General features: G+C 33.9%; 1 protein-coding gene and 1 long non-coding RNA gene across 2 annotated transcripts in view; both read right to left on the bottom strand.

Annotated features, from left to right (window-relative positions):
* The window catches only part of LOC148227483 (uncharacterized), a 42,555-nt gene extending 32,410 nt beyond the window's left edge, over window positions 1-10,145 (bottom strand). Inside the window, exons 1-2 of the long non-coding RNA XR_015811890.1 lie at window positions 10,081-10,145; window positions 3,477-3,743 (exon numbers count right to left, since the gene is read on the bottom strand). This is a non-coding gene — a long non-coding RNA (uncharacterized LOC148227483). The remainder of the gene's footprint in view (window positions 1-3,476; window positions 3,744-10,080) is intronic.
* The window catches only part of jing (AE binding protein 2 jing), a 118,450-nt gene that overhangs the window by 81,913 nt on the left and 9,803 nt on the right, over window positions 1-26,734 (bottom strand). The window lies entirely within an intron of this gene.

Raw genomic sequence — 26,734 nt, forward strand, 5'->3', positions numbered from 1 at the left:
TGTTTAATTTATCGAAGCGTTCGCTAAGGGTTTCTAATTGTAAGTCTCGGCGTAATATCGAGTTCCGAAAAAACATGAAAGCTTTTGACGCAATTCTTAGTGAAATATTTTGTTGGTTTTGACGTTTTATTGCGCACTGAGTGTTGATTGCGTATTCCGAGACCAAAATAACATGCAAAAGTGCAGGACCTATTAGTAATTTGATTTGAATATTTGTCTGCTCTTACGACAAAGAATGATGTATAGTTTAAATTATGAAATTTAGAATTCAAAGTGAAATTATAGCCTTTTAGGATACATTCTAATTTTAGCTAATTTGACGCCAGTGAATGCTTTTATCCTTCCATGACACATTTACTAGGATTTGTGTATAGTTTTCAATGAATTCTAAGAACCTCTCAAAGGGGAATTTTATATAAGCATAAAGTTGCTGAATCTATGTGGTTTAGTCTTGAAAATTATTCATACTCTAAAAAAATATATTTGAATAATAGAAAAGATTTATCAGAACAACTTTTTTCTAATTTAGATACTTCAGAATCCGATACTGAAAAACTAATTAATGATAATACGATTTAATTAATATGCCGTTAACAATTAAGCAAACAACTAATAAACAACCAGAATATTTATCTTAAAATAATAAATGTAGTTTATTATTTCTATCGAGAAATCAGAGAACGGACTCAAAATATAAATATTTTATACAAATCTTCGTTCATAATTAAGCCAACATCAACGGAAAGCAAGTGAGTGTTCTCAACAACAAGAATATTCACTATGAAAATTAGAAATAATCTGATTCGTATCTAAATGTCTTGGTTCATATAAAAACTTATTTGGCCCAGCAAAATAAAATATATGTATTCATATTTTTATAACTTATATTATGTATATCTAATTAAAATTGCGTTTTTTGTGGTTGTTATAAATACTAAATTGTATATATATATATATATATAACAAAACAATATGCCATTTAATTTTTTATTTAAATTGATGTGTGTCATTTATTTTTATTTTTGACAAGCAAATTTTTGTCTTCCTTCCCGGACTTCGAAAAATCTGATTGTACATTAGAATCACTAATGACAATGCTTGCCTTAAAAAGGCTGCATCACACTGGAATAGGCGGAAGAGAAATAATATACTACATATACATAAGTACATACTAGTCTCGTGTCGGTAAACTCAAGTGTACCAACGACTAATCAAATAGTTGGGATAGGAATATGTAGCAATTACTATGTTATTCCGCTTTAAATCATAGAAAGATAAACTCCATAAAATTAGCATGACATTATCTTAACTTCTGTCCTCTGTTATATATCTTGCATGATATATGCCATAGAAATTGATTCACGCGCAAGTAATTTAATAAAATATGTGTTGAAGCGAGTAATTTATATGCACTAATCCATATTACTAAACCACTAAATCTTAAATATATTACAAGCATACAATATTATAAATCATTCAATTACATCGAAGAACAGATGTACGAGAAAATTGTCAGTTACGACACGCAAACGTTATTTACGTAGTTAAAAAATTTAACCGAATAAATACATTATAGATATTGGCGTATCGAGCAGCTGCATCTTCCGTCGATTACGGCGGTCGCAATTAACGAGCATCGACACAAAAAGAAAGAGTGAAACATTTTTCTCAGCAGGGCGCAGACACATGGGGTAGAGGGGAAGAGAGACGGAGAGAGGTAGAAGGGAGACGGGAACATCCATAGGACCATTACAGGAGCGTCGGCGGCGTCCCGCCGGAAAAGCAATTTCCAAGCGACACGACGCCCTTGTAATTACGGAATTAATCAGCAAAGCTGATTTGCAAACGGCTCTGGCGGCGCCGCTCAATATCCTAAAGCTCGGGTTTAGCCTGTCGTGTCTGGTAAAAGTGCAGCGCGGAAAAATAAAGTAAATGAAACAATCAACAGGTTCTAAAAAACTGAGTGACAAGGATGGATCATAGCTATGAAAGGATGGAGAATAGTAACATGTTTGCTCCTAGGGCGAAATTATCGAACAGCTGCTTGGGGCGTCGACTCAAGAAGGGCACATTTTATAAAAAAAAAAGCAATAAAGAATATATTTAGACGAAAAGTAATTAACTAAGCATTGTTGTTTTGCATTGCTTAACATAATTTACCATTTTATTATTAGGTTGTATTTTAAATTAAACTATTTGAAATGGTAGATACTAAAAATAGCATTGTGTTCATTCGAATAATATTATTCGAGTAACTGGAAAAAACAATAATAAGTATTCTAATATTAAAATACAAAATTATTTGTTTACATAAATATATATTTTGTAATCGAAAAATCGGAAATGATTACGAAATTTTCAGCGACCTTATTTTTTCGAGAATCAATTGTATTAGTTGACTATTACAATAATCTTATTCCAATGTATTTTGTATATGTCTTATTAGTATTCTGCGTACTCGAATAGCTCTTCATTTCGAATAACGAGATCTAAAAATCCTTATTTTATGATTATTAAGTGTATCAAACAGCAACGAATCAAGGTGTATACTATACATGAAAATCGATAGTAACGCTTTGAGGAGGAAACACACTAGCCAACAAAGAGGTCAATTATTTACAATCAATCTACGGATACGCGTTGCGGGGGAGAGATCAGGCCCAGTTCCTTTGTGCCTCGAAATTCTAAAGCAGTGATACCCAACATTTTACTCCCGTCCCATAAATTTAAACTATGTATTGTCTCGACGACCCTACACACGTATGAATAAGCTGCTCTCTGTCGTATTTTTTTTTATTGAACACGCGACCCACAAAATCTTTAGGAGTTTGAGAACCACTGTTCTAATGCATGGTAAAACTTGGTAGTTTTTTATTCGTATAAACCTAATAATGCACGCACACGCATACGTATTCATCGAACAGCTGTTGTCGCTACTCACAAAAGAGTTTCTTTGTAAACAAAATTGCATCGTTCGGTCGATTTTTCTTCAGCTTCTGTGAGAAACGAAATTAATACACACAAAGAAGACTTAGAAAAGTATAGTGGGATAACGCGGCATACGATCCCCCGTGGGATTCGTTCTAATATCTCTATGGATACGGAGCGCAACCCTCAAACAAACCGTGAAACTTCGGCGTGCGGAAAAATAGCACTCATCTCTGACCCCCGCGATCGTTACACGTGACGAATTAAGTTAATAAACATTGACACTGAATATTGCGTCAATAATGACAACTAGACAAAATAAACCGAGGGATTAATCTTAAAAATCGATACGGCATAAATTAAGGACTTTATAAGCTTGCAGTAGAAACGGGCATAAAGGGAATCACGTTGACAAAAAGAGGGTGGTGCAGAGATTTGTATCCATAGCTACAAATACCTATCGGCGGAATATCTTACGCGAGGATCACCGGCCCCATTTCGGGGAGGGTAAATAAAAAAATGAAACTGTCATTCGTAAAGGTGGTTACCTTTGGGCGTCCCTCCTTGAATTTAGCACCATATACCATAACAGCGAAGTGCATCGTCAAACTTCAAAAGAATCGAGTCAACGAGGGCGAACAGCTTTTGTTTGTCGCACAATCATAAATAGGTGTATTCTTATATTATTTATATCACAATCACAATAAACGGCACTCATTGTAACACTTCTGACTCACGTCAAAAAACAAAACACTTCTCTTCGCGGTGATGTCGTTAGTTGCACGAGGCAACCATAACGCGTCGAACAAATTTACCTGAAACAAAAAGAAAACAACAATTGAGTTTCGAATACATATAAGTGTCACTGCAGGGGTTGGTAAAAGTCTCAAGATACACTCGTGTGTGGGACGATAAGAATAAGGAAAATATATCATATAACATATTTTTATATTATATAAAAAGTTATAATACCAATTAAAAAATATTATTAAGCGTAATTAAAAAAACATTTTCATAGTTAATAGCAATGTGGATCAATATATTTGTTATAAAAATAGAATAACTCGGTTTTGTATATTACATATGTACAGCGTTTATATTATTTTTTGACTCATTATAATACACTATAATACAATGAGTTTTCGCTTTATAATTATAATCACGGCTTTTTCTTAAACAAAAAAAGTGCCGGAACACACTTTTTGTCAAGCATTTTACTAAAAACAAAATATATTCTAATATCAAATATATTATATTAAATTTAAAGCAGTTATGCCACGAAGCATATAAAAAATTAAAGAAAATTATATGAGAGATTTATTTAAGCGTATTCAAACCGAATTTGGGTCAACAGGAGAGCGTAAAATCAATTATCACTTCTCAGCCGCCGTCACGATTTTATTGCTTTTGACGTGAATTTTTGCCTTCTGAGAAGTGATAATTGTTTTTACCGAATTTTTTAGCAAAATTCGGTATATATGTTCTTTATTTGATTCTTACACATTTAAAATCGTAATATTGTAAAAAAAATCATAAAATAAATTGTAGCTATTCTATATTTTCTGTTTTGGTCCTTTTTAACGGGACCGGAGAAAAGTAACCGATTTTTTTTCATTTTTAAACTTGGAGTTAAGCTTTTACATTTAATAATAAGTAAAATGAAAATAATGACGTCATATTTACGTAAAAATAAAGAAATGAAATGTTACACAGTTTTTCAATGTTTTTTAAACATTAAAAATACTTTAAAAAACGGTGCCGGAGCGCCGTTCTACCGCGTTACATAACAAAAAAGCCGTGATTATAATCAAGAGCGTAAATTTCAGCTATGAATAAATTCAATACATACTTTGTATCATACTCAATCATAAAATTGTATTTTTGATTATTATATGATTAGGAAGAATGATCTGTCTAAAAATAAAATCAATCATATCTACAAAAAACGAGAATCCATGGGAAAATAACGATATACAGGTTATTTTATGTTTGCGTTTTCCATCTTTAGAGTAAATATAAGCTATAATTTAAAATATTTTAGTGACATTTGTGAACAGGATTTTAACCGAAAGTAATTGATTCGTGTAACGTAAATGAGCTGAATATTTTTTTACTATAAAGCAAACCAATGCGTCTAGGTGGTCATTATACTAACAATAATAAATATTTTAAAAAATGTCATGATGCACACCTAAAATCTATCACAATTTTGTTCAGCTCCTCATATTTCGTCGTTAATAAAGAGCAAAAAAAAAGCAGATAACCCAGATTGGATCTGTGGTACTCCAGAATGAGCGAAATAGTCGATTGCCATAGCAAAAATAATGATATTAAATTAGTATCAATATATCACAATAAACCGAAATAAATAAAGATATATCGTCCCATTTAGAAAATGTACACATAACCTGTTTATCACGTACGTACATACAAACACATATTTATTATTATACGTTTTCATGACCATGAAAAAAGGTCCTAAATATAGAGGAGGGTTAGGGGGCATAACGAAATAAAATACTTTGAAGCGTCCAATTAAAAAATAAAAATGGCTACATGGGACCCTAGATCAAGCAATAAATACAATACATATTGGGATTTAGCAACTAGGGGGTATTTTAATTTAATGCCCTCCCGCCGGGGATAAAAAAACCATTAGCTCAATTGATATTCAGTAACGACGCGGTCAGCTGGGCTTTGCATATCATTTATACGACCACATACATACATCATCAAATGAAAATGCACATTTTCATGTTTGATAAACGCAAAAATCTCACGAGAACAAAATAGCTCGGCTGAAATAATACAAAATTGTTATTTATTAATAAGACCGGCAACGAGGAGAACGGTTGCTTTCGCGTTTAATCTTACTTAAATCCAGAATTTGGAAATCTTCCCCTCGTTCCTGCGAGTCCGTGAACTTTATGGGTATTATACGAAAAGACCCGGAGGCAGACTTAATTTCCGCATAAGATTTGCATAGAAAAGCACTTCAGCCTCGGTCAAAGTATATGGAAATTTGTTTGCATTACGGGAGAAAGAGATATTATAGTTAATTAACGAGATAACGTGTCCATGTAAATACTTCATTGGATTAATGAGCCGGGCTTGTTAGACAGATAAAATATAACAAAATCGGTTAACTAAACCAAGTCTACGACAAAAGTTTGAGTTTCGCATTATCGAAACTTTACGACGAAACCGAGGGCTTGGCGCAAAAAGAAGGCGCACTTTCCAATTTCGCCCGAGAAAGCAATAAACTCGTAAAACGACCGAAAGATACAGCAAACGCGCCCGCGGGGTTGGTCCACGGGGTTAGCGGGAGGAAGGGTCGGTCCGGATGTTGTATATAAATCTCGACAGAGGAAGAACAAAGTTTACAATTAGGAGGAGCCTTTTCATCTCGAGAACAACAAGTTGTACAAGAGTGCAACCTTTCAATTTTTAGTTCTAAAAGCACAGCAGAACAAGAAAAAGAGTATCTTAATTTACATTCTGCCGCAATTACCGGTGGTGCACGGGCAGCGAGCTACATAGCCGGTGTGAAAGAAAAATTCTCGACGAGGCTCAGTTTGCGTTTTGAATGTTAATTTTTTGCTTTGCGGCTGAACACAAAGGCCGCAACAATGGCGAGTTGCATTCAGTTATTGCAACTAAACGCAATAAAAAATAACCGCACGACACAATTACTTAACGGATTGTTAGAGCGTGTGTGCAGGAAATACCGCGGACTCGATAATATCAATCTCGAATAGCCAACGCTTTTACCGTGGGAAAAATGAGAGTTAAGTCGAAATATGATATGTATATTTAGAACTATTTGAAGGCGAATGTTTCACACATTCTTAACATGCAGTAGGACAAAGTTCCATATTAATACATTTTTAAAAATAATATTATGTAGATAGCAGTTGCGGTGCATGAATTTTGAATTGCGATAACAATGGGTAAGCTACTGGAGCTAAGTAAACATCTGCTCCAAACCTAAAGGCACTCGCATAATCAATGTAAAAGTTTTCAATTCAAAAGATGATGCTCATTGCAGCAACTTAGTAAGATAGGGGACGAAGAAAAAGCTACAAGATATTCAGCTGAGTTCATAAATTCTGGCGAGATCACATGTGATTGAGGCAAAGATCTTTACAAGCAATTTAAAAATTTGCTTTAAACGGCTTCAATTATAAATTAAAATTGACTTCGTCAATAAATAAGTCGTAAATACAATCCCTCAATGTGATAGAATTTGACTTATCGAAAAATAAATGCTTCACTTGTAGACAATTTTATGTTGTAATGTCACGAGCAGATCATTCAAAACACCTGTGATGGCAGATGAAAATAATTCAACCAAAACATTGATTATGGATACAATATAAATGAAGAGAAAATGCAGTGAAGATATACTAAAGTGGAACCTCGAATTGCGAGTAACTTGGTTTACAAGTGTTTAAAAAATCAAGACTTTTTATAATCAATTTTGTTTTAATACACGAGTGATGTATTGCGCCACCTTCTCCTCAACTGAACCGATGATTCTTTTTACAGTGAAGACATACCTTTTGGAAAATAATTTGACACTCGAAATATTGATGGTTATGTATAATATCCAGACCTTGAAGAAGATGAAATGCATGAAATTTTAAACTTCAAAAAGTTTTACACCAAATCACTATTTCAGCAATGCTTCGAAGTGATCGAAGGAACAAATTTAAGTGATCGAAGGAACAAATCTTACCCTAAGAGACTTTTGGAAAAATCTTTTCCACATCGTTTAGTCACGAGCTTAGCATTTAGCAAGTCGTTATCGAAATACTGCTCCTCAGATAATAATATACCCACAGTAGACGATGAATGATGTGCTGGATTCGAAGATATCTTTTCACTCGAGAAAATTTAGCAATGTATTCCGAGAAAAGTTCGATAAACGACGTCATTCGGTGGTTAAAAGATCCGTAAATACAATAAATAAATTGAGGGCGACATCTCAGAGATTGCGTGTGCGTAACTGCGGTTTTCGGAAAGTTTCAGAGGCCATATGCAAATTTCATCCGAATAACGGAAATATTTCGCGGCCGGCAGGCCGAGCTGTCGCTCTTCAGTTTCTTAGAACTTAAAAAGTACATAATGGAGGGTTTCTGGGCCATCGGCGAGGGGCGACCGCGAACGACGGTGGTTTTCTTCGGCGCACGCACGCCAAGAGAATAATGATAATTATGAGGAAAATGACGGGTTTCGGGAAGAATCGAGGGCATGCCACCACCGCATGTAAAACAGCAGACTTCCCGAGACACACACTCGAGCTTTTTACATGCTACAACATGAGCATTTGCATGCACACTAAGTAAGTGCAATCCAAAGTCGAAGCATATATGACCGAGCGGCAGTTAATTAAACGCCCCATTAATGGTCAGCATCAGGTGGCGGCGGTGGTTGAAGGTTCGATTATTTTATAATTGCTCGACGATTAATTTCGAAAGGAAATGGCGCGTGAAATAGACACGACAGTCATTTATTAACAATATGATAAACGAGTGTGAAAACGATGAATGTTCCTATGAAATTAAATCACACACTAGTTTCGCCAGCCAAATAAATTATATAATAAATCACAAATATAACTCAATTTATATTTAAATACGATATAGCACTAAGTGATCTTAGTGAAATATTAAATGTAGTTACGCGACATTTATTATATCCGAAACTAATTTGAATCAAATTTTGTCTAATTATTTTTAGGGCCCGTCTTAAAAATTCACACCTCTGGTGTTATTTTTACATGTATGTATATTATATTAAAAAGCATTCGTACTTATTATTACTACTACATTTTAAGTTTAGGGTCCATGCAAAACTAAAACAGTTCTCATCGATACAAAATACATACATTATATTATTTCCCGTTGATGCTGATTAATGATATATTCGTGTACTATTTCTAATTACGCCGATGCTTATCTATGTATGTAAATATAACAAGAATGATTCTCTCATATAAATTAAGGTTTATTTGCCTTATTCTTAGTCGCCGGATATGAACTGCTTAATTATGTATTTTGAAAACAATAATACAAATTACAATAGTAATTCTAAATACAGAGCTATATTATGAAACGACTTCATAGCAGTAAATGCACGCTTATCAATAGAAGTAAGTGGATTTCTGTGACTTTCCTCGACTCTCCTTGAGTCTTTGCAATAGTTGAAAACCTGCATGGACTTTTTTCACATAGTGAATTATCTGCGAAAATACTTTTTATGGAGAAATTATTCTTTCTGAATTAATTAAGTTTTCATTTAAATTCGCTTAAATACATCGTATTTATGTATGTACATATATAATAATGTATATCTTCATCTTTGAAATGAAATAAATAATATCATAATATTATATGAAGGGATAAACATGTTTTTAATCATAATTATTAATTGCGCACTTGATAAAACATACTAATATAATATAAGAAAATATAAACAAACACCTTTGTGATTTCATCGTGAAAAATACACTTTGACGGGTTCGATATGCGCATACAGGTGGAACATGAGAATACGACAGATGAAATTTCATCACGCATTACTTACGATTCTGTGAGTAAGATGTGTTTGTTTATTGAAGCAAGTGTGCGTATCTGGAAACGCACTTAATACGAAAATTGATATTTTTCTTTAGTATGCGAAATGCAAAGAATACGTTCGACTTGTATAATAATATATGAAATAACAATAACAATCATGTTTAAAAGTAGTAATTGATATACCCTGACGCGCACATAAAACACCATAAGTACATATGGTCGTTGAAACGACGTAGCTTCGCAAGGGTGCAGCTAACAGTTCAAAATGATTTATTGGTAAATAGCACGAGGGGTGGAATGGCAGTACACTATCGCGGCAGTCCTTGGAATATTGCTGAATCCTGCTGAACTTTCCCTCTTTTCTTCCCCCGGGGCGAAACGAAAGGGAAAAATTCCGGAATGACCGGACGGGAGACCACTCGAGCCAAAACGGCCGGAATTGTATTGTGGAAATACGATTTATTGAATTTCACTAGCGTTGTTGAATGTTGATTTTTCGTTTTATTTTAGTTTTTTTTAAGAATATCGCTTTCTATTATTAGTACGCTTACGGATTTTTCAAACTACATACACACGAGAAAGTCTGGAGATTGTTGGTCCGGCACAAGTGGTCTATTGTAAGCCTCGCAAGTCCACGAGGTAAATAAGTTATGAATGCATATGAGCACCGGTCTGCAGCGAGTTGAAGGCCCCGGTTCAACAATAACAAAGGGTACACGCAATGAGAGGTAAACGCTCTAAAGAACATACGACGAAGGTAAAAAAAAACACATGACGTTAATTGCACATGGAGTTTCAAGCAAAACAATCAATATTATAAGAACTGCTGGATGGAACGGAAAGGACCAACTGAATTTTTAAACGCAAAAACTATTTATTATCAACAATGAAACGTATACATATTCTTTGAGGCTACTTCGATATTTCCTGTATATGTCTGGAGAAATTTGAAAGTCTCTCGAGAATACTCATGAAATATTTTATATTTTTTAATAGTGCAAATTCGAAAATATGTAGTGCAATTTTAAGAATGCCGCTTAATTAACAGGTGCATTCAGAGTAGGTAGTAAGAAAAGGGACAGTGATTTCGGATTAAAACTCTGAAAACATTGTTTGACAACATAAGTTTTATGACCGACTCTAGGAATTACGATTACGTTTTATGAACTTTTGTCGGTGATTAAAAAATTAAGAATGCAAGGATCAATGATTTAATTTGGCTAAATGAAACAAGAGTCAATGTTTTCATGTGATCATACAATAACATGTAATTTTTTGAGAAATACAAGGAAAAATATTCATAATATAGCCGTTAATTAAACATGAATTAAATATTTTAGTCATATTTTTAATAATATCTCCTATAAGAATTTTTAATAAATTCATAATGAAATGATTATGAACTAGTGTGTTTTATTAAATGTTTTACAATTCTTTGCGTTGTTTATATTTTAATTACTAACTATAATATAATTTACATGCATTAAAATTTACCAAAAATCAGTAAAAATATTTTACATATATTATACATATATACTTAATGGAATAATAATATGAACACATACTTTTAGAATTCTCGAGAAATTTGAATGAATTTCTCATTACTCGAGCACAGTGAAATGATAAAACACTAGTTAGAAAATACTGATAATAGTTAATAATGATTATGGCTCTGATTTTGAAACTATAGTGTTTCCCTGAAACGAAGAACTATCGGAAAATAATAAAATTTGTTAACTTTGGAAGGAGTGCTATAAGTTTAGTTTGGTAATGCAGAACTTTTGAGTAATGTAAACATTGTTAACTTTGGAAGTATTTTAGTTTAGTAAGGCAGAACTTTTGAAATAATTACATAATAGTGAAATAAGTTTCTGAAATGAAAAAGAACTCTTGAAAATATGTGAAATAAAAAATTGATTCAGTAAACATATTTTTTTTAAATCTATAACAATAAATAAATACATATATTAAAATAAAATAGTATCTTTGGAATCAGCTTAAGCCATTTCTGATTCTTCTCAATACAACATTAATTCTTTAAGATCAATTAAAATTGTCTAAAAAAGAACGCATAATACATGTGCTGTTAAAATAATCGAACTAAGAAATTTACTGTAATCGAAAGGACCCAACAAAAAAAACCGCAATTGAGGGAAACGCTGTCCTTACGCAGAGTTAACGTAATTTTTAGTTGCTATCACTAAATACTTAGGGTGAGATTTTTCAATTAAAAGTTGAATTTTAAGCCAATTAAAAGTTGAATGCGTAGTTTTTTTAAAATTGGTAATATTTGTGTTTTAAAACATGCATTAGTTGAGTTATCCCCTAATATTATCAACACTAAAATAGATTATTAATACATTTCTCGAGAAATACAGTTTAAAATTGCTTTTCTCAAGAAATCAGAAACACTAGATATGCCTTTATCTAAAAAAAATCGTTATGGATATTTTTTTGTTAAATTTATGTTGTTCAGTACTGGTTATTCATGGTGTGATACAATAAACGCCCACATTATGTTTTGCAAAACCAGATGATACCAATCAAAACATATTGACACTCGACAAGCAGCTGAAAACGGCAAAATGTCAACAAGTATGCTTTTTATTTGTGCTAATTAACGGTTATGTTAATCTGAAACGCCCCATTTTTGTAAAACCATAATTGTACAACACAAAACCCGCATAATGAATTTAAAATCTTTGCGTTTGATCGAAATAATAAATTACGGCACGTGAAAGCATCTTGGCGTGTTACTGGCAGAGCCATCATCAGATGGTAAGGGTTAAAATTTCCAAATTTAACACGCTACTACGCGACCTTGTTTGTATGCGTTTTTTCGTCATTTTTTCCACAGAGTCAATTATGGTAATGATGAAACAGGTGCCCGCCGGACGAGTGAGCAACAGCACGCGCCGAAGGAAACCACCAGATGTAATTGGACGATCTGGTGAAGGGGCAGATGGCGCTCGATGGTCTTCGCGAGGACACAGCTGTTGGTAACGACGACAGAAATACTCGGCCATGGATATTTATACTCGGGCATGAGACGAAGGGGTCGTGTGCGACTTTTTCCCGGAGTTACAATTTACGTTCCACCCCGTGTAGTACGTGCGACGGGCCGAGCATTAATTTTGATTTGTGCAGGTGTATGGTTGTCCGGTTTGCCGGGAGCTGTTAGGGGGCAGACAACAATGCCCGCCGTGGGGCAATTCGCATCCCCTTTCTATACACAAACTGGATAAAATAAAATTGTTTGTAGACTTTTAATAGATACCATGTATGTTGGGTGCCAGCACATCCACCAATAGAAATCTCAATGATGGAACCTGAGTTTGACGCAAGTCCCTACACTATTTTTCTTGAGAGTAAATTCGTGTGATCACTAAGAACACATATTATGATAATTTTAAATAAATAAAAGAATATTAATTTTTGAAATAGATAAAAATAAAAGAAGCTCGTAGAATAAGAAAATCAAATATGAATATAGCAATGGTGAAAGGGAGATTAATTATTATCTCACAATCGTACCTCGAAACCGCCCTGTGTACTTATACAAACCGGTACATCCTTTAGGGCGACCAACCAGTCACATGGCAGAAATGAGGGATCACAAGTTAAACGACGTTTTTGTGCCATGACTTGAAGTTCAAAATTCCATAACCACAATATAGCCTACAATGCTTTTTACAAACTTTCAAACATTTCATCATCTTATAGCCAGATTTGGTTGTTATACTTCAAGCCTATTATATATATTATTAGTAGCATTCAAGCATAAAAGCCTTTGAAAGATTTGTTCTTAGCCATTCTCACAAATTAAATAGTTTAATTATTACACTAATATTTTGTTAACAAATAATACGCTAAAACCATTCCTTGAAAACTCATATTTTCGACTATTTTTTACATACATATATGTGATGACTTTATATAATATTTCAAGAACGGAAGATGCAAAATTAATTTGTAATAACAAGCTTTTATAAATATACTTATGTAGAGAGAGAGAGTTCAAAATATATATGGTCGAAAGTATTTGAATGGCACAAACTTATTAACGATTTTCTAAACTATCCTAATCGGCCTTATTTTCGCATTGGTAATCTAAGAACTACATTAATTTTCAGATGGTAATACACCGTTGTGTGTGGGAATTGACATATTGCAAAAATATATGGGGGCTTTCCACAGAGTTAAGCTACAAAATTTGACTGTCAGCAAACATTAATCTAGTTTATTCAATAATTCAAAGAGATTTTTTTTTATCTTGTTCAAAATATGAAAAATGTAAGGTAGCCACAGCGGTTATTGACAATTTTCTCTACAATACGGATATAAATACAACGCCCAAATTCCTTCGTAATTCGATACTAATCAAATGAATTATGTCGATCCGCTCAGGTCCTTCGATTATTCGTGTGCATTATAAAAAAACATCATCCTATTGAAGTTTATTCTCTTCAACGATCATTCAGTTCTCAGTTCATCAATAATACAAAGATATTTACAGTAATATACGGTATTATTATAATCACATATCAAAATTATGAAAACATCGAAAACCAAGGACGCCTCTGTATCTCAACCAGTGGCTGTCCGTGAGAGTTTGTAGTGGAGGTACTGCAGCAATAAAAACAAAAATCCTTAATAATCGTGGAATCACATGTTCGGACACACTTTTGATATGTTGAATCTGTTTTCATTTAATTATCTTTTCTGTAAGGCATAGTTACATTTAAAAATTTACCCGTAACAGTAGATAAATTCAAGCTATGGTAAAACGATATATCTAGTACCTTATCTATTATATTTAGAAAATATATTTATATGTTACTGTGACTTTAAACCGTAAAAGAAACATTATATTTCAACGACAGGAAGTGTAAAAATACGTTGTCGCGTAATTGTTTGAACAGGTAACGAAAATAAATGAAAGAAACTTTTTTGCTCTGATTCTGACAGGTAAAAGAGGGACGACGCCAAAAAAAGGCCGAGAAAAAACCGAAGGGCTTTTTTACAAATCATAACTGGAAGAACTTTTCGAATTTAGCCATATGTCGGCGGGGTTGGAGAACTAAAAACGGAAAAGATTATGGGGTGAAAGTAAAGAAGAAGGGATTGATTCGTGTGCCTCGATAAAACGATCGTAAATTCCCAACATATTTTTAATTAATTTAATTCAAACTCAACATCAAGATTAGTAATTAACTTTACAAATTATAAGTTCGAGCGTCTTCTGACGACACTACGCGACAATTTCTCTGTCATTAGCGATGGACGGATGTAACTGGAGATAAGCGGGCACGCGATAGTCAAAAAGAGCTTTGAGGCCGATTAAAAGGAAATTACGGTAAAAACTTCGACAATCGGATCTGTCGGTTGAAGAAGTGAAAGATTTTCCGGATTCTCCGAGAGCACCTAGAGTGAATTGGAGCTTCGCCCTCCCTTCGGAGGCTTTGTGCGGCACACAAATGGATCGATAAAGTCCACGAAGACAGATATTCCAAACTAAATCAACATATTTTCGACAGAATGCGTTATTGAACGGAAAGGACGCGTTCACACACATAGGTACATACGCAATAAATCCTAAGTTCAATCGCGTCGATGCGATGGCTGAGCATTTCTAACGCGTTTTATGATATTGGGGGAAGTAAATACACTAAAACGTCGTGAGATCTGAAACAGATGGTGCAATAACAATAGAGAAAACTACCATTAGCGGAAAATGAGACGAGAGCATCGGTGATATCTCATAAATGCATGAGTCATTTCTTTAAATATAATTCAGGTGAGGTATCATACATACCAGTTTTTTTAATAAATATATTTAATGATACATAATTACAGCGGTACGCTCGAGTCACGGTCTAGTGAATCGCACATGTTACAAATAATTGTAAAATTCAATCAAAATAACGATGACGTATTATAATATATAATTTCGTAAACGTTGAAATGTGATTACTTATAAACAAACAATTTTCCAAGCTCTTCTGTTAAAAATAAATAATATCTCGTGTGAAAAGTTTACAAAAATTTAAATTGTCTACACAGTAAGATTATAGCGAGGTTAATTAATGTAGTATGCTTGAAAATAATATTAAAAGTTAACTTAATCGTCCTGGTAGGGGAATTAAGAGCCCTTATTTTTTTCTTTCATTCGAATAACTTATTAAATATATAAGCTGTATGCTAGACTTATATTTAAAGTAATATTTACATATTTTTATAACACTATCCCAAACAAACAGGCTCTACCTAAATTGAGCACTCTTTTCTGTGCGTTTTTTGCGAATCAATGCAATGTAATATATCAAATAAAAACATACGTTGACGCGGAAGGCGTCTAGTGCTTTTTTATTAAGTCGATCTCGGCCGGAGCAAAACAGGCCACGAGCAAAGAGAAAATCTGGCGCAAATCCCCGGTAAGCCTTCAATCATTTTATTTTACAAGGCCTGAACGAAAGTACCGAAATGGCGGTGATGGGAGGGCGAAGGGCGGGAGGGTGCAGGGAAACGACCCCGGGCTCGACCCTTCGCACCCGTCGAATGTACCTACGTGCCTTCGGATCGGGCGTTATAAAACAATAATGGAAAACGACACCGCCGACACACGAGTGGGTTAATGGGGCGATACGATCAGCTGTGACCATCGACAGGTTTTAATTAAAACGACCTGTCACCGAACGGTCAAAGAGTGTGTGTGAGAGTGCATGCACGCGCGACTAACGCGAAAACTTCCCCCATTGACTGAAATAAAAAAATAAGGCGAACGCGCGAAGGGATAGACCCTCGCGTAACTCTGAAGGTAAAAGAGGAATCTTTTCAGACACGTTCCATATTGAATAAATTACGCGGTTAATCAATAAAGGGGTCTTTTTGGAATTATATAATTTTAAGGCGATGAAAGTGTTCAATGAAGGAGAACGTTCTAGATAATTTTCATGGGCAAAAGTTAAATTCGGGGGTTGCATACAAAGTTATGTGCAGAAATAAATGCAATTGATTGATTACTGACTAGACCTATGTGAACGAATGATTATCTGAATAACAAACATACAACCATAATAACTAGGTATATCATTGAAAGGTCTGGTTTATCATATAATAAAAGAAAAACATTTTTATGATAAAATAATGTTAAAATAAATTAGGCTTTGCAGCAAAAAAAAATGGTAATTCTGTGAATACCGCGACTTTTTTGCGATAATTAGGAATGCAATTTGTTTATGTTTATTTATATTATCAATGGTAAAATATCAGTAGACAGCAAAACGTTAATCGCGTATCAATAAAATGAAAAATAAATTTGAGTTTAAAAAGAGGTTGATAGCCACTAACCTAGTTAAAAAAGTGTAGACCATTTCAGAGCCAAATATTAGCGGCAAAAATTTGAAAGGCCTTTAAGATAGGTTATGAATTGTTGAATGTGTATAAGAAGGCCGAAAAATGGTGATGAAATGTAAGTAAAAAATGTGTATAAATGAAATAGAGGAGGATATCGATTTAACTATTTTAGTTAATATGATCTTTAGCCAAATAATCAAGTCGACAATTTGTACTTCTTTGGAAATCGCTATTTAATGTCAGCTACGAGGAGCTGGTCGGTTCGTATCATTTAATTTTTATATTTTATCGTAACGTATCAGGATAACCTGTTAGTCCATGATGGTATTAATTTAATTTACATTAAATAAATAAATAAATAATGTTCAATTCGTGATTATTAGAAGTACCGACGCAGATAGGAACTAGGAACATATTGTATATTTCTATAAAAAATATACACTGCGACTCTTAAAAGTAAATTGAGTATAGTTTGAACCTATTTTTAGTGCAAATAATCGCGGCAGTTACATATATTTAAAGGAAACGCCGTGGGAACAAAAATGTAATATAGAAACAATTAATCGGGCCTTTTTTCAACTCAAGTCATTCAACATAAAACCATACAAATAATTAAAAATAATCATTTTTAAAAAATACTTTTGTAATAAAACATTAAAAAAACATGTTTATTGTATATTTTCACACCAAAATATACAATAAAAATATTTGACTACGATAAAGCTAAAAATAGCAAAGCAAATATTTCTTTAGAGCCAAATATATCTGAGTATATATTTAATCCTTTCTCTTAATCAAATTTTTCACTTCAATTTAAAATATAGTGCGGAGCCAAAGGATATTTAAAAATACAGACTGAAGCCCTGATTTATACATCAAAAATATCAGCTGATGCTGTTATTTATTTTAGGGTGTGAATTAATTGCACTTTAATTATCTAATATCCACTATAAACTTGAAGCTTTGCACTATAATACTTTGGCGTGCAGTTTACCTTTACTTCTGTTGATAGTTGCGAAACGTCCATTTATTGTTCAAACCAAAACCTAACTTGAACGAATTAACCAAACTCTCAAGAAAATTTTATAGAACAAAATATTACATTTAGGGCCCCCCCCCCGCATGTAATGGAATACTATGAATCTTTGTGAAATCTAAATATTAAAAAAAACAACCACAGACTGGCCAATTTTGCCCCCCCCCCCCTCCTGGACCGCATGCTGCACGTGCGTTATATTTTTATAGTGCAAAGCAGGGCTGTGGAGTCGTTAAAAATAACACGTAAACACGTTGTTGTGCAAAGTAGCAAATTTATAGTGGAAATTATTAACTTTATGATGCAATTATATATTTCCCTTTGTTTTTTATATAATATTACCACTTCAAAGATTTTTTATTGTAACTACTTCGGCAAGCTTTCGCTGTAACATCGTTACATCAAACGAATGACGTCATGTCGAATATTTTTGCCAAAACAAGTTCATGGTGGTCATTTACACGTGTTTCAGTAAAACAACAATAAAAATTGAATGTCATATAGTCGACTCCGTGTTTGAAAGGTAGCAATCGCTATAACTAAAAAATCATAACATAATGACCTGTATTGTATTTGATTCGCGTTAATAAAACAATGAAATCGTATAAAAACATGTTGTTGTACACCCATTCACAAACAAACAAATTAAACAAAGACCATTCATCCCCCTGATGAACATAATCAAACGCAACCTTTCCATAAAACACATGTTTCGCTTTACAAAAACACAACGGCTTCTTCATTTACAATGGAATACATACACTAAAATATATATATTTTGATCATAACTAAAACATATATATTTAGATCTTAACTTATTGATCTAGATATTTTATACAAAAAAAATCGCACAAACATATATCAGCGCAACTCAAATATTTGTATAAAGATCAAAACGTCAAATATTGACTCATCTCCTGGCAAACGATTCAAAGTACGATTCAATTAGTTAATGACTGCTTTTTCAAAGTCAAAATTTTCACACAAACGTCGCTTCCCTTTGTCCTCCCTCGGTCATTGAAATATCGCTCGCCGGGGGAAAAGAAGTCGAAACGTGAAAACGCACTCCTCCTCGCCTCACAAAAGAGTCCGTCACAATGGCCGGCCAAGGTGTAAATCATACGTGAATAGCTCGACCCGTCATCAGGTGTGTGTATGTACAAAGCACAAAGTGTGTGCGTAATTAGTCGAGACGTACCTAGGTATCTACTATCTATACACGCGACGCGCAGAGACGTTACGAAACGTGACATTTAAAATTCAAATTTGTACCTAGTGGCAGAGTCAAGAGCGGCAACAAACAAACGCACATTTGTATTGTACATCGCGGACAGCGGCCGTTAAGTGGTGAGTTAAATTAACTAGGCGATAACCGGGACGAGCGAGAGGAAGTGAAATTTATTGATCTGCGGTGTATAGTACGAGAGAACCTTGGCTGTGGTATAAATAGATAACGTCCTTAGTAGATTGTAGCCCTCGAGGGACAAATTCCTGTATATGATGATGTATACGTATGTGGATGAGGAATTTCAATCTATAGATAAGGTTCTCAAATCTTGAATTGCTTATAATTAATCATTACCTCTAATATGCTGAAAACAAATTGGAAGCGATGATGGAAATCTTTGAATTTTTGAACTTACAAACAAACGTGAATAATAAATATCTAAATTACTAGATAGTCGCATATTTTAATTTATTTACATACAGTAAATCTTCCTTTGCAACAAAACAGGTGTTAGCCCGATGTACACATAATCAATTAAGTAATAAACGAGACACCAGCCTGAAATCAAAATCTATAAATCAATGACATCTATTTTATTATTTATAAACTTTTATAACAGCTAACAATTAATAACAACCTAGATAGATTATCGAGACGAGAAAGAATAAAACACTAGGGTCCATAGTATCCATACAATATATAAAAATTTAATTTCTTTAAAATAATTTTAAATAGTTGGAAATTGGATTGAAAAAATTATATAACACACTCACACATACTTTTCCATAAACGTGTATACTGTATAGATAATATTGATAAACATATATAAATTTAATGCGTGAAGATTTACTATTTTGTAAAGTTATTTTTAATAGATATATACACAAAATAATTAAAGTTTATATTGATATTATATCATATATAATTACAACAGCTCTTGACTTTCGCAAATAATTGGTTCCTGAAGAAATGTAATGTTGAAAGTTGTCCGAACCGAAGTTCAACTGAAGTCGGCCGAGGCCGCCGACTTCCGAATAACGGCCACACTGTCACAAATTTCAAATGCGGCCGTGAATGATGTCCGCACGGCGGCTGCTGTCACGTACAGCTGGCATCAAAAATTGTGCCAAATAATCGCAATTTTTAAATTGTCATATTATTAAAATTACGCTACTATAAAAGTTTGTGTGGGCACTCACCAATACAATATCAGTGAAAACTTTTCGGTCGTAAATATTAAATTTACGCAAAATCTTTGTCGGCTTTTGCAAAATTCCACAAGGCATAAAAATGATACTTCAAAATACGAACACCACATCTGTGACTATCCTAGAATTTGTCGCAATCGATTCTAAATAAGAATTCGTTATGGTGTGACATTTATATAAACCTATGTAGGAAAATACATTAGAATATTTGAAACGATTTTTTAAAATATTCAAAGATGTCAGTAAGAGTCTGTTGAAGTCCCCGATAAGCATGTGGTATTATAACTTGAACACGATGCAGCGCTCGTCATGCGTGTTGACCATAGGACGCCTACGCGCATACTGAAATTGAACCGAGTTACTCCATATCATTGTCTCTCTCACTCTCGTCACTTAACACGCGAGAGAGCGAAATGGGAAGTATCTCACCGCTCGCGCTCGAAAGAGCAGCTCCGACTTCCGACAATGTTCGGAAGCACTCGAAGCTGGCCAAGTCGACTGAATTACCCCCACTTTACCTCCCGTTCTCGGTAATCTCGGACAACTTCCGAGAGATTTTAGAGCGGGCAGAACCGAACTCGACCGAAGTAATCCACTATATTTTCCATCCTTGGCCAACCTAGGCCAACTTCCAGAGAGTGTAGTGCAGGCATAAAAAAAGTGAAAGAAGAGGGATGTAAAAAAATATTTTGAAATATTTATTTATCAATGAAAAGTGAACCAATTTTTAAATTTTAACGCACTAACCAACGCTTTTTTAATTGATTTCCAATGACTTGAAGCAATTCTTTAGCCTTTCTTATCAATGCTCTGGGATCTTCTGCTTGATAAACTAATCACCAAGAAACAATATTAATCAGTTTTTAGAGAGTTTATGTCCGGGGGCAACTGATTCTTTCTTCGATAAGAATGTACAATTAGGCATTTTTTCCAAAATAAATCCGTATCATCTGCATTAAATATTTAGCTAGAAAAATATTCTCCATCTACAATCATTTTAGACAGTGAGGAAATAAATTCTTTTGTAGCATCTGTGGGGACCACATATTTACGGTCACATTTAGATATGGAATCGAAGAATAAAATAGCTTCCCATATCTAATCAACCCCTCGCCGACGCGCGGATGTACTAATCAAGCGCGTCAAAGAAATAGGGGAGCTTTCGGGAACAGCGATATAAAAAATTAACAACCGCTATTTTAAGTCGTCTTAATTAAAATATTCTTCAGACAAGGCGATGAAACAGTTTCCCATGTCTAATCGACCCCTCGCCCACACAAGGATCTGCTAATCAAGTGCGACCAAAATTAGGGGAATTTGCAATAACATTTTACGTCTTCCTGGATTAAAAATAAACAAACTAGTCTGAAACCGACAATCCCACGCAAAAAGGGAAATGCCGTCTTACTTTTAATACGTCACGGATTATTTTATAATAAAATCCAGGATGATGAATATTGCACCTAAAATTACACTTGCGTGAGGACCAAAAACCGTGGGAAACAGGACGATATTGCGCAATAATATTGACGGAAGTCTACTACCTATATAAGGGGTTGGAGTTTTCATACAAAAACACATCACTCTTGCCATCGGCACGGGAGCAAGCAGTTTCACCCAAGTCCACCCTACGCCAGCGAAGACTTCCGAGACGCCTGCCTGGAACTTCGTCCTGTCGCAGAACCCCTGGACGTCCGCAGAGCATCCACCACAGCAAGAACCGAGCCAAGATCAACCCTTTTGGAACGCGAGCCGAACAGCTGATATTTTGGCCATCCAGCTCTATCCGTGAACTTCTCTCCGGAATTACGTCCATTATTTAAAATAAATCGTTGTCACGTAATGTACCATTAAGTAGCTAATAAAAACCTACATAGGTGACCTACACATCTTTATCTGCATCAGCCAATTCTCCAGTGAGTTTAATATTATGTAAAGATTACCTCATCTTAAATTTGTCAAACTAGTTATTACTGGCTTGAAACACCGTTTTGTATTATCGACAAAAATCTTGAAAAAATTGAATTCTTAAATTGTGCGAAAGTCTAGGGCCGCCTGTATATATCAGTGTATATAAAATACAACAAAATTTAGTGTTAGTTTAAACTTTAATATATTTATTATGTCCACTAGGGAGCAATAATGCTAATGCCAACTTTTCAGTTTGTCAAACCTCAGTATCAAAACAGGTGTTCAGATATGTATTAACTCTCAATACAAAATATTACAATCACTATATAAATTACACATAAATCTTGATATTTATTTATTAGATTAGAAAATCTCTTTTTTTAATATATTCCTAAAATAACTAATCGTCGGATTATATTCATAATTATTTTCACATTACAAAAAAATCTCAAAAAGCAGGTGCAAAATTCGAAAATTATTTTTTCCTTACATATTACAGATAAGTATCAGAATATGGAACAACGGTGTAAAAAAAAGGAAGGAACAAATAAGATTTAAACGAAATACAGTATTTGAATAACAAATTCGGGCTTGACATACGATAAATGTGCTTATTCAGGAAATCAGTTAAATCAAACCTTGTTTAATATGTTGTAATATATTATTTGTTTTTTTCTTCTTTATAGCAAGTATTGGATCTCAAAGGATAGATAGATAAAATAAGAAATTGATGGGAAAATATGTGGTTTATAAAGGCATAATATTTAATAAAATAATATAAAATAATCTTTTCACCATGTATACAATGACTATTGCGATTTCTGATAATAATGTATGATAATATAAGGCTAGGAAATTTAGAAAACGTACATACATTGCAACACTAAAAGTTTCCCTGAAAGTTGGAATAGTTAGTTGATAAACTATTGATTCGCCACATTTCTTCCTAAATATGTCACACACTTTTATGAAATTTTGCATTTTTTTTTTATAATATAATAAGTATTTTATAAATCAACTTTCGTTTTATTACATACAATTATCGACGTTCTACTTTAAGCAACCATTTTGGCTCTAATATTGCTGATCGTATTTTATACGAGATTAATGATATTCGCAGAAAAGGCAGCAGTTATAAATATAATTATATGCACGCATACTATCACGCATGTTTAGGTTATAGATGTATTTTATAATACAATCGGAACTTGAAACCTAGCCTGAGGTCCTTTCGGCCCCTTTATTTTCGAGGCTACAAAAAAAACAATACACGGGTAGAATCCAGGTAAGGACTCGTAGGAGTAGTCAGTAGATAAACAAAGAGGGGATACGGCAACAAGGCAAGGAGAGATTTTACATAACCTCGACAACAAAAAGAACGACCACAATAGGGCAAGAACAAATAAACAGCAACACTTCCATTCAGACAATGAGCGTGAAAAGGAAATAAAGTACTTTGGTTGAGTGAAAAGAGTCCTACTAAAACTTTTCCGATTTGTTTTCGTCGTGAGAACGGCGCCGTTAATTACGAATTTACCCCCAAGAAATATTTTTTGGTCTTTTACGTATAGAATTTCCAATCGTGGACGTTTCAATTTCCTCCCTTGGTTTTTGTCTTTGCGCGTCCGATCGCGATGTCTGGAAAGTTTAAATCGAATTATAAACAAATCCGGTTAATTAAAAGATCGCCGGCCAATTCAGTAGCATTTTAAAAAACACTAAAAAACAATAAGGATAGATGGCCCTTTTAAAATAATAAAATAAAATGGACGAGATTGCGCCGGAAGCCTAGGGCAACTGGACCGGTGTTGTTTTTGTTGTTTTTTTGATTCCAAGAAATATTTCGGCAACTTGTTGGGATTCGTAGACCTCGGATATTCCTTCAGCACTTATACGTATCAACGTCTCGCCACGATTGTCTTGTTATCCATAAAATATTTAATACTGTTTTATAATTCATCTCTACACGATGGGTATTTATAACTCTACTACATTTGAAATATATTTCAAATTGATTTATAGTATAAATTTTATACTATGTGAATTGTTCGATAAGCCATATCCAAAACACGCTACGACTCGATTTTCAAAATTAATCGGTAACTAAGAAGGTATTTTCGATAAGCTTATCAAAACAAACTCAAAATGATAAACATTCCTCTATAAGTAGATTATGTCAGTGGTTCAAAAATCACTTTCTAGCTTAATTTATCTTACGCATATTATACATACAAATATCGTTTATTATGAAGCTATAAAACACCCTTAAACGAATAAAATACATAAGATTGAATCAAATAGGTCTGCAAATAGTGGCTAACGCGTTTGACTCTCTGACCAGTAAATTGTAGATAAGTCTCATCTGCCGCTTTGGCTCTGGGCCAGTGTCGCAAAAAGTTTAACAACCGTAGACGTATGATTTTTACCGGTGAACGACGAAAACAAAATATGCTACAGGTCGTCGTACTCGGTCATTGACAAATCGTTTTGTCCCGACAAAGCGATTAACATGAGAACCAACACGTAAACACGCATACTACGGTTTCACGTAAAAAACACGTACATACAACATATAATGATATCTAATAATACAATGAGCGTATGTCGTGTGACACCCGGGGCGCAACGCGTAATCGATTCTCATCTGTCATTCATCGAGAGTACTATGTATACATAGCAACAGACGTAATTGTATACGCTGGAGTGGAGATTCCGCAGAAAATTCGATTCGCGGAAACTGACGAGTCTCGCGGAGTTTTCTCAATGAACGAGACCTGAGTCGTATTTCTTGAACGAATTACGTACGTAAGGTGTGTATGCGTATTCTGCGAATGTACGGGCGGAAGTTCACGACTAATTGTACCGCGAATAAGCTATGAAAAACTCTCAGAACGAGAGTGTGAGTAACGAGGGATTCGCCGAGAGGACTTTCCCCAAGAGAGATCGTCAAACTACGTGGAAAGGAAAATACAACAAGAAATCATTTGAAATATGTACAATATTATATTTTATGAAAACATGGGAATGGTTCACAAAGATGCGTGACATTGTAATTATTTACGGGTATAAGAAAGCGACATTTTAAGAAAACAACAATAAATAACTCCACCGGGTAGTATCTCCAAAACATAACCTACCCTAAAAACACTTGTAAAACAAAAGGAACAGATCGTCCTTCCAGGAAATTTTAGATTTCTAAAAATACTTTACGAAGAAAACAAAGAGGAAAAGGTCTACGTTTCCGAGTAGTATCCTATACAAGCGGTAAGCGAAGGATTTTAATAGCACCCCGAGAATAATGGAACAATATTTTTTTTATTATAAACTTTACCATTTTACTAAAATACGGTCGGGTAATTTTGTAAGCTACTAATCTAAAGTATATTTGTTAGATCGATATTACCCCCCTCGAGTCATAAATCTAAATAGTTTATAAATCATTTATATGGATAATCTCTTCAAGCTTTTGGGAAATAATATTGATTCATTTATGACACAAGAATATACAAAACTAGGACCTTTTGATATAAAAGCAATTGTAATTCCGTCGTCAGGATTCAGTCGATTCCTGTGCTTTGTTTTATATTCAATAGACTAAAAAATCCTTGTTCACATAGATAAGACAGTGGCTTTTTTATCGTTCCTCGCGCAGTTTAATATCCTTCGCTTGACATCTAAAAATATGACTGCTTTGTTCACAAATTAACGGCGCTATTCATTGTTAGAACAAAGTTCAAGAAATGCTCCTAGCTCCTTTGGCGCATTAACTTAAAAAAACCAAAAATAAAAATTTATTTTGTGGTAAGTACCCCGGTGCCCTGACTACTGGTCTGTTTTTTTGTATTTAGAGTAGAGATGCACATATGTTACTCGTAGTCAGTTACGACTAAAAGACTCGAACTGTGGGTATTTTTGGCGCTAACCGCTTATAAACACGCGTTAATTATTCGCCCACTTCATTGTAATTCTAGCAGTTATAAGTGTTAGTTATGTTAAACATAACATTTAAAAAACCAGAAACACTTTGATTCTGCTCTATTGTTCAATGCAGTGTTACTCAAACTAATGCGACTTCCCGGAAGAATCGAAATCCTTACAGGATGCCGCGAAATATTCTAGTCTTAAAAAACAAAAATATTAATTTCATAAACAGTTATTCTTTATATGTATGTCAGGACCAATATAATATCTAGCTGATATTTATTGTAATCCGTAAAGATATACAAATTATTTAAACACGAAAAAATTTAAAGTGGTGTTAAATTTATTTTTATTTCATTAATACTCAATTTTATTGTAAAACTTATCCATTCAATTTCTTGATTCCATTTTCGAGGTTTCGTTACTCGAAGATGGAATCGAGGCGAAATTGCTTATGCCAGCCGCCACATTGCAGCCATGATTGAATTTGCATTAATAAATAATTAGATATTTTTCAGTTGCATAAAAAATAACTTATATTTTCTAAATATTTTTTGAATGACTT

The sequence above is a fragment of the Plectrocnemia conspersa genome, unplaced genomic scaffold (assembly GCF_051122295.1).
Source record: "Plectrocnemia conspersa isolate PC_06_02 unplaced genomic scaffold, ASM5112229v1 ptg000013l, whole genome shotgun sequence".
NCBI classification, from domain to species: Eukaryota; Metazoa; Arthropoda; class Insecta; order Trichoptera; family Polycentropodidae; genus Plectrocnemia; species Plectrocnemia conspersa.